The following is an 8,031-nucleotide window of genomic DNA, read 5'->3' on the forward strand; positions in this document are numbered from 1 at the left end:
AATGGTTGTTCCACATCACTCAGAGCGACGGATTCCTCTTGCGATGGTTATGCTCTTTCGTATACTGCAGGCCGCGGACGCGACTATTGCGGCCATGGACATCATCTTCTACGGCAGATTCGATAATAAACTTTTTCCCGATGCTGCCGCAACTGCGCGTTCAAGAGGTATGAGAGGCAGAGAGAGAGAGAGAGAGAGAGAGAGTGTGTGTGTGTGTGTGTGTGTGTGTGTGTGTGTGTGTGTGTGTGTGTGTGTGTGTGTGTGTGTGTGTGTGTGTGTGTGTGTGTGTGTGTGTGTGTGTGTGTGTGTGTGTGTGTGTGTGTGTGTGTGTGTGTGTGTGTGTGTGTGTGTGTGTGTGTGTGTGTGTGTGTGTGTGTGTGTGTGTGTGTGTGTGTTGTTAAATAATAACGCTGACAATTACGAAATTACGATGCTTACTGGTGCCGCATCCTTAGAACAGCGACGTTTGACAGACGCAAGACGAAGAGATTTTGTTGCTTCCACGTTCTACTGGGTGATATATTTTGTGGCATCTTTTTATCTATTTATTCTTCCTGTTACATTATCTTTCGTTTTCTAAGCGAGAAGGTGTAGTCGGTGCCTCCATAAATATGGTAACCCCTCCTATTCATCGTTCCAGTAGAAAGAGAGAGACAGAGCAGTCACGTTACAGTACGTTAGCAAGGTACTCGAAGGCAGTCCATGTGACCCGCCGTTTTGAAAACACTTGAACCTACATGGCTGCGTTGGCGCTGATGTCACAACTTGTCTACGTAGTGTTCAAGTATAGCGGAACAAATTGTGTTCACACCGTCAGTCCACACCTTGGTACAATGCAAAGGTCGTTGATTCAGCCATTGCAGGAGGAATTTTTCAATCGCCTTCACTGCTGAAATGATTTGGCAACATTGCACAACGGCCGCCGTCTTGATTGTCCTTCGCGCTTCGAGTAGGCTAACAATGTTTCGCAAACACCATTCAAGCTGCGTTTCGAAAGAGACGGCCCCTGGAGCTGTTGCACCGAGCACGGCTCGATCATGTGCGTAGTGTCGTTGAACTTTATGCGGCGAGCGCACAAGGAGGAAACATCTGCACGGTGTGTTTGAATAAGTCCAGCGCTGAAACAAACGCAGATGTTTCTTGTATGGGTCAAGGACGACCATGAACATGTCAGAAGCCGACGTGACGTCCGAACGACACTTAAACAAACGTGCGATATGAGGGCTGGGTGAATTGCGGTGCTTTGAACTGACGATCTGTTGTGCTTGACATCTGACATGCCGCCGAAGGTTACTTGGGCGTTGCTCTTGGGTACTTCTATGTACCACTTCAACGGTGACTGTTCTTCTGTTTGGCAAGAGGTGATGGGTGCAACTCGACGGGTTGGAAGACAAAAAAAAAAGGACGCGTGCTTAAGCATGATTTCAAAATAAAGGTTGCTATCGAGATTTAAATGTAGACTGGAGCACACAAAGTAGTCAAATATCAAACCGCAAGACTTTACTGACTGAAGCGCCTCTCCACGTGGAAGGAAGGAATACAAAAGGGAGAAGGCAGGGAGATTAACCAGACAAGTCCGGTTGGCTACCCTACGCCAGGGGACAGGGAAGGGAGTGGAAAGATGGGAGAGACAGAGAGAGGGGGGGGGGGGAGCGAGAAAAAAAACGCCAGGCCTGCGCTGAAACTGCAGCACAGTCACAGCGAAAGCTGGAAGAGCGGTGTTTCTAGAGCCCATTGTAAGCTCGCTTGGGGCTACTAATACAAGTACACTAGCAAGATACCCACTACGTCATACATCACCATTTTTGTGAAGTTGGGAAGCACCTACTAAGCCATTATTTGTCATTCTGCGGGGAAGCGAGGCACCGGCTTCACGTCTGTAAGGCATTATGTGCACTTTGTTGACGCGACGACTGATGACGATGAAGAATTATGGCTGAGCCCTTTGTAATGGGTTGGAAGCTTTCAACGGCCCACCAGTTATGTAATTTGCATTGCTATTTCCCTCTCCCGCCATGCTGTATAACATACGTTGACGTGGGAGAGAGAGGCAGGGGGGAGGCGAAGAACTTTACTGAGACCCCGAGGAAATGGATCATGCGCTTATGGGCTTCCTTAGGCAACCAATACAAGTGCACTTGCGAGGAATCCACTAGGCTATAAATCATTGTAATTTTTTAGGAGTAGGAAAGCAGGCACTATGCCATTTTTCGTCATTATACGGAGAGCCGTGGTACCTGCTAAACGCATGTAAGGCATTATGCGCAGTTTGTTGATGCTGTGCCTGATGATGATGAAGAATTGTGGTGCAGCCCTTTGTAATGGGTTGGAAGCATTCAACAACCTACTAGTTGCGCAATTCTCATTTTGTGGCGCCTGTTTGCAGAATTCGCGTTTTGCGACGCTTGGTGCTTATTTTACTCTTCTACCACGCGATATTGCATATGTTAATGTGGTTCCTTCCCGACATGAAGCCTGTGCAGGACCTTTTTGCAAAGCAGCTCCAAGTAGCCCTTCTTCAAATAGACCTCGCTAAAGCCTTTGATATGGTACAGCATGCTTTTCTGTTCAGACTCCTAAGACATCTGCAGTTGGGTGACGTACTGTACAATGGCATTTCACTCTGTTACAAAAATTGCACTACAAGGCTCATTGTAAACCGAACAACACTTTCGGACATAATAGAGTTAAATTCATCCGTACGTCAGGGGTGTCCGTTCTCGCCTTTGCTCTTTGCAATATACCTGGAACCACTATGTTTAAGTGTGCTTCTAAATTCTAGCATTAGAGGATACCGGTATGAGGCTGAGGAAATTAAGTTCTAGCTTATGCCGACGACATCGCCTTCTTTTGCATCGATAAACTAGTGTTCAGAAGCAGTAAACACACTTTACGCTTCTGTGAAATCGCTGGAGCCAGTATAAATTTTGATAAAAGCAGACGATTCCGGTTGGGAATGTGGCTCAAACTCCCTCAGTGTTCTCAAATATCCATTGGAATGCGACTGCTATGCGGTATCTTGGTGTGCCTCTTGATAACTATCGTAACCGCGGCCCACATTGGACGTCCGCGATAACTAATATCCGTCGAAAGGTGTCAGCATGGCACGGACGAGACCTTTCCATTTTTTCAAGAGCTAAAGCGTGCAATATATTTCTTGCATCAAAGCTTGTCTATGTTTTGCAGGTATTGCACTGCTCTCGTGTGCACATACAAGCATTTCACAGGATATTTGCTTGTTTTATTTGGGGCTCTTCATGGGAACCCATGAGAAGAGACAACCTTTTTCTTCCACTTGAGAAGGGCGGCCTCAGTCTGGTGCATTTGTTTGTGCGACAGTTGGTATTGCGATTTTTTTATCTTAAAGACGTCTGTCACCCATTTCTTTTGGCAGTTCTTCGAAACCGTCTGAGTTACCATTTTCCTTTTCTTTATGTCCCGACAAATGTTGCCAAGGAATAGCAGTTGTCGGGATTCGTAAAAGAAATTGTTGATACTGTCAACTTTTTGAAAACCAGATTTATATTAGAGTATTTATATAATATAGACAGAACAACGCTAACCGCTGCACTTGTGAATAACCTTTTCCCAGAACCTGTATACCGACTGCCATATTTGCTTTTGCCTGGCCATGATGTATTATTCCGTGTACGTAGAATGTGCATATCGCCAGCAGCGAAAACGTTTTTCTTTAAACTGCACACATCCACTCTACCAGTGAAGAAATGGCTCAATGAAAAAGCAATATATGTGCCCTGGACTGTAAATTGTCGACTCTGTAACCAACCTGAGACGATATAGCATTGTTTTATTTATTGCCGTGACGTATTTTATTTCTGGGACATTCTAAAGAGAACAATCAGAAAACATCTTCCTATCACAGCTCACGGTATTAGGTTTCTCCCTTTCAAAAAGAGCCCCGCCAATAATACACCGTATGACTTATTTATGCTATTAGGACTTTATTCGCTATGGAAAAGTCACATGATCGACAGGCACTCCGAGCCACCACGATCGACGAGGTCTGTCTTCCGAGAAGAAGCTGCTCAAGTGCGCAGTGTTGTTGAAACTTTTGAGCCCGTTTCGGAGTGGCTTGCACTTCTGGACGCTTGTGTGTGTTTGCCTGACTTTTGAACAACCTCTTACTGTAGGCAACAATGTGGGTGTTCTGCATTTTAAGGTAATTCTAATGTGACAAAGTATGTAGTGTGTGGTTCACAGCTATAACGGGTCATCTTTCCATGAATTAAAGAAAAAAAAAAGCACCGGCATGGCTCAGAGGTTAAATACTGGGCTCTCACGCAGAGGGCCCAGGTTCGAACCTCGTTCCATCCTGGATTTTTTTCTTATCTCATTTTTTTTTTTTTCGAGCGATAGTGGTTACGGACACCGGCGGCGGCGGCAGCGGCGACGGCGGACGACTACGGCGCCAAAAACGGCCGTTGAAATGATCTCATAACAGCTTTCGCTGTAAAAAGAAAGGAAATGATCAATAAATGCGCTGACATATATGTGGCGGTGGTACTGTACAATAGTCACAAGCGTTCACAAAGGCCCGCAGTCCTTAAAAAGCATAAAAGTGCTTTAACTGCCTTGTGGGCCGACGAGCGATGGGGACGGTGCTCCAGCAGCTCCACCTGAGTGCCACTTGGTCAAATTTGGTTACTTAGTCAATAAACCAATCAGTCAGTCAATAAATAAATCAGTCAATCAATGAAGGGCTAGCCGTCGCCCAGAAATTGTGACTATTCCTCAATTTATTTTTATTTCAGCAAAAAGATCGATCGATCGATCAATCAATCAATCAATCAATCAATCAATCAAGTTATTCAGAGGGCGGGTGAATATTTGACTGTCAAATGTTACCTCAAGCGTAAAGCACTTTATCAGGCTGAAAGTTTTGGCAAGTGAGCAGTCAATATTGATTCCAAAGCCGCGGCTACAGACTAAAGAGATATTATGCGTTTTGTACTGTTACTATCACCCATGTACAGCACCATTCTTTGAAGAGAATAGTAATCGGTCAATACCTTTTTTGTTTCTGCGTTGTGACTTTATCGTCGCGCTTCTCGTTTTCGATCCACCAGAGCACACAAGAGTTCAATGCGAACGGCTTCCGCACGTCCTGTTGAAAGAACACCTGGCCTCGAGCACTATGTCGGCTCGCTTTTAAAAGCATTGCTTGCACAACCTAAAGAGTTGGTTCACTTCCGTATCATTTAGCCTAGCCAAGTAAAGTATTGTCACACGTTTTACGGGCTTTCGTCTTTCGCTTGGTGCATTAGGTTTCACCCTTGGCTATGTATACAGCAATACGGGCACCACGCCAAATGTCAAGCGAAGCGCTTCATCTCGCCTCTTCTGCAGAAGGCGGTACACTTTCCTTCTTCTTTTCTTTTTCGTTTTACCTCGGCACTTTTTTGCGTGCCAACAACGCATTACCTATCTCACACGTTCTTCGGGAGTGAAAAACGGTCGCTTTGCACCGCGGCCTCATCATTTGGGAGATTGAGAACACACCTTCGAACAAATCCAAAGCTGAACAAGCCTCCGTAGCACTGGGAACAGCGACGGTTTTATCGCAGACATCGAAGTCCCAAGTTACCCGCATTTTTTTCCCTTATTCTTCAATGCAAGTGGCGTTTTCCGAATGAGTTTTCCTTGATTATTTCCAGCGGTTTCGTTCTAGTTATAGAACGACGAGCACAAACATCCGCTCTAAGGACCTTCAGAGCTACACGCAAGTTCCTTGTTTGTTGCTTTTTATGGGTGTTCTTTTTTTAATGACTGGCAAATCAAAGGCATTTGGACTATATCTATCTATCTAGCCTGCTACGCATTGGTGCAGCTCTGGTCGTTTCATTAACTTGGTATTGTGAGAATGTACATGGGTATGACATGAGTGTATGATATAGACGAATGACACGGATACCACGACATGCATGTCATGTATGTCACACCATAAAGGGTAGAACGGATAAAATGACATCGCGATGCCATGGTACGTGGTCTCTGCGCATACCAGAATGTACATGGCATGAAGTGGGTTTGCGTGTATGACAAGCATGAATGACATGACATGCATGTCGTGTATGTTATGCATGCATGATGCCGTAGCGGTCGTTTCTTTAAATGAGCATGCACGTATAACGTAAAATAACTGACAAGACAAACATGTCAGTAGACGAATTACGTAAATCGTGTGATGCCGACACGGTTGTTCTTTTAATTAAGCTTTGAGAATACGCATCCATGACATACCATGAATATCATGTGATGTAATGAACGACATGACAGGCTTGTCATAGAATGGTATACATGCAACCCATAACATGAATATAAAGTCATAAATTGACAAATGACATAAGGATATACATGAATGACACAAAATGCATAACATGTTGTGACGTGCATATCCCGACATCCAAGCATAGCTTAGCACAAACGACGTCGTCACATCACGACATGTGGTGTTATACGTATGTCACATAGCAGAACTAACATTAAACGTCATGACGTGAACCAGATGACGTGAATGGCACGATATCGCATGGCGTTACATTTATGCAGCGCGGTCAATTAAAGGGGCCATGATATCCAATTTTCGATCGTAATATGTGTTATGTGGGTTAATACTTGTGCGCTCAAAAACAAGCTGGCAACATTTTAGCGCATTTGGTCCAGCGCTTATTTTATAATTGAATATTTTGTTCTACACACGCGAGCGGCCTGAGAGTCATGCAACGCTGGCACACTTGCCAGCCGTGACGTAACAAGCTGCTTGCTGTGCGGGCGTCTGCATTCCGACGAACGATTTTCTTCCGTGCTCAGCTGCGCGTGCAATCGAGCTGTTTAAGCTTTCTTGAGCTTGGAATCGAAATTAAACGCTTTGCAGCGGCTGAATCTTTGGTAGAAAAAGACGGCTCCGCTCCATGCAGCACATGACGTCACACACGCCATGGCAAAATGGCGGTCGGCGACGTTGGGCGGGGTTTATAGCCGGTGACCTTTAAGGCTTATTTTCCACTGAAATATTCTTTTACAGTCCATTTTTCACATATGTATAGGCACAATAGACCCTCTACTTCCATTTTCTCGCTAAAAAATGAAAATTGTTTGGTGACAGTGTCATGGCCCCTTAAGCTACGATGTAGAAAATAACAATGCGGAAAAACCAGCTCCCCGCAGACTACTTGACATAACGTCGATATTCACAGCGCATTGGATCTGCTCAACTTATTTTACTGTTGTCCTGACGAGGGTCATACTCTAATTGTTACAAGCGGTTTCAGTATACGACATCCTGCAATATTTGTACAAGGAACTAAACATATGGGTACACTACCTTAGGAGGAGCTTTTGCCTACTGTAGTTCTTTAACACCCACTTACAATATTCTTCGGCTGAATTTCCCCCCAGCGACTCATGAACAGAACTAAAGAGAACCTCCTTCTCGACCGCGGGGGAAGGAGGTGGCGGAGACGGGGCAACGTACGCTAGCGTAAACCAACGATACCCCATAATATTAGAGGCCCTGATGATATCGGGTTCCTGATGCATACCCATCCTGCTTATTCCTACCTCTCAGAGGACTATATTGTTATAAATATTGGCGGCGAATTTGGGAAAGGAGTGAAATAGCCGTCGCGGTGGCACAGTGCTTACGGTGCTGGGCTGCTGAACCAAAAAGTCGCGGGTGCGATCCCTGCCCCGGCGATCCTATTTCGGTGGAGGCGAAATGATAGAGGCTCGTGTGCTTAGATTTAGGTGCACGTTAAAGAACACCCATGTGGTCGAAATTTAAGTAGCCCTCCCCTACAGCGTGCCTCATAATCACATCGTGGTTTTGGCACGTGAAACCCACATAAATCATTATGTTATTAGCAAAGGAGAAAAGCGCAGTATGTGAAGTGGATTATGTAATGAGAAAGAGGCATATTAGCACGCAAGTATTAGTTCAGATTAATCTGTTGCAAGAACAGTTAACCAAAAGAAGTCAGCATTAGCCACCTCCCCGCCTCCGTCGCCAAT

At 45.1% G+C, this 8,031-nt stretch overlaps 1 pseudogene; it reads left to right on the forward strand.

Moving 5' to 3' along the window:
• Positions 1-1,277: 1,277 nt before the first annotated feature.
• LOC119381687 (uncharacterized) lies at positions 1,278-4,134 on the forward strand (annotated as a pseudogene).
• Positions 4,135-8,031: the final 3,897 nt, after the last annotated feature.

This window comes from Rhipicephalus sanguineus, chromosome 2 (assembly GCF_013339695.2).
Source record: "Rhipicephalus sanguineus isolate Rsan-2018 chromosome 2, BIME_Rsan_1.4, whole genome shotgun sequence".
Classification (NCBI taxonomy): domain Eukaryota; kingdom Metazoa; phylum Arthropoda; class Arachnida; order Ixodida; family Ixodidae; genus Rhipicephalus; species Rhipicephalus sanguineus.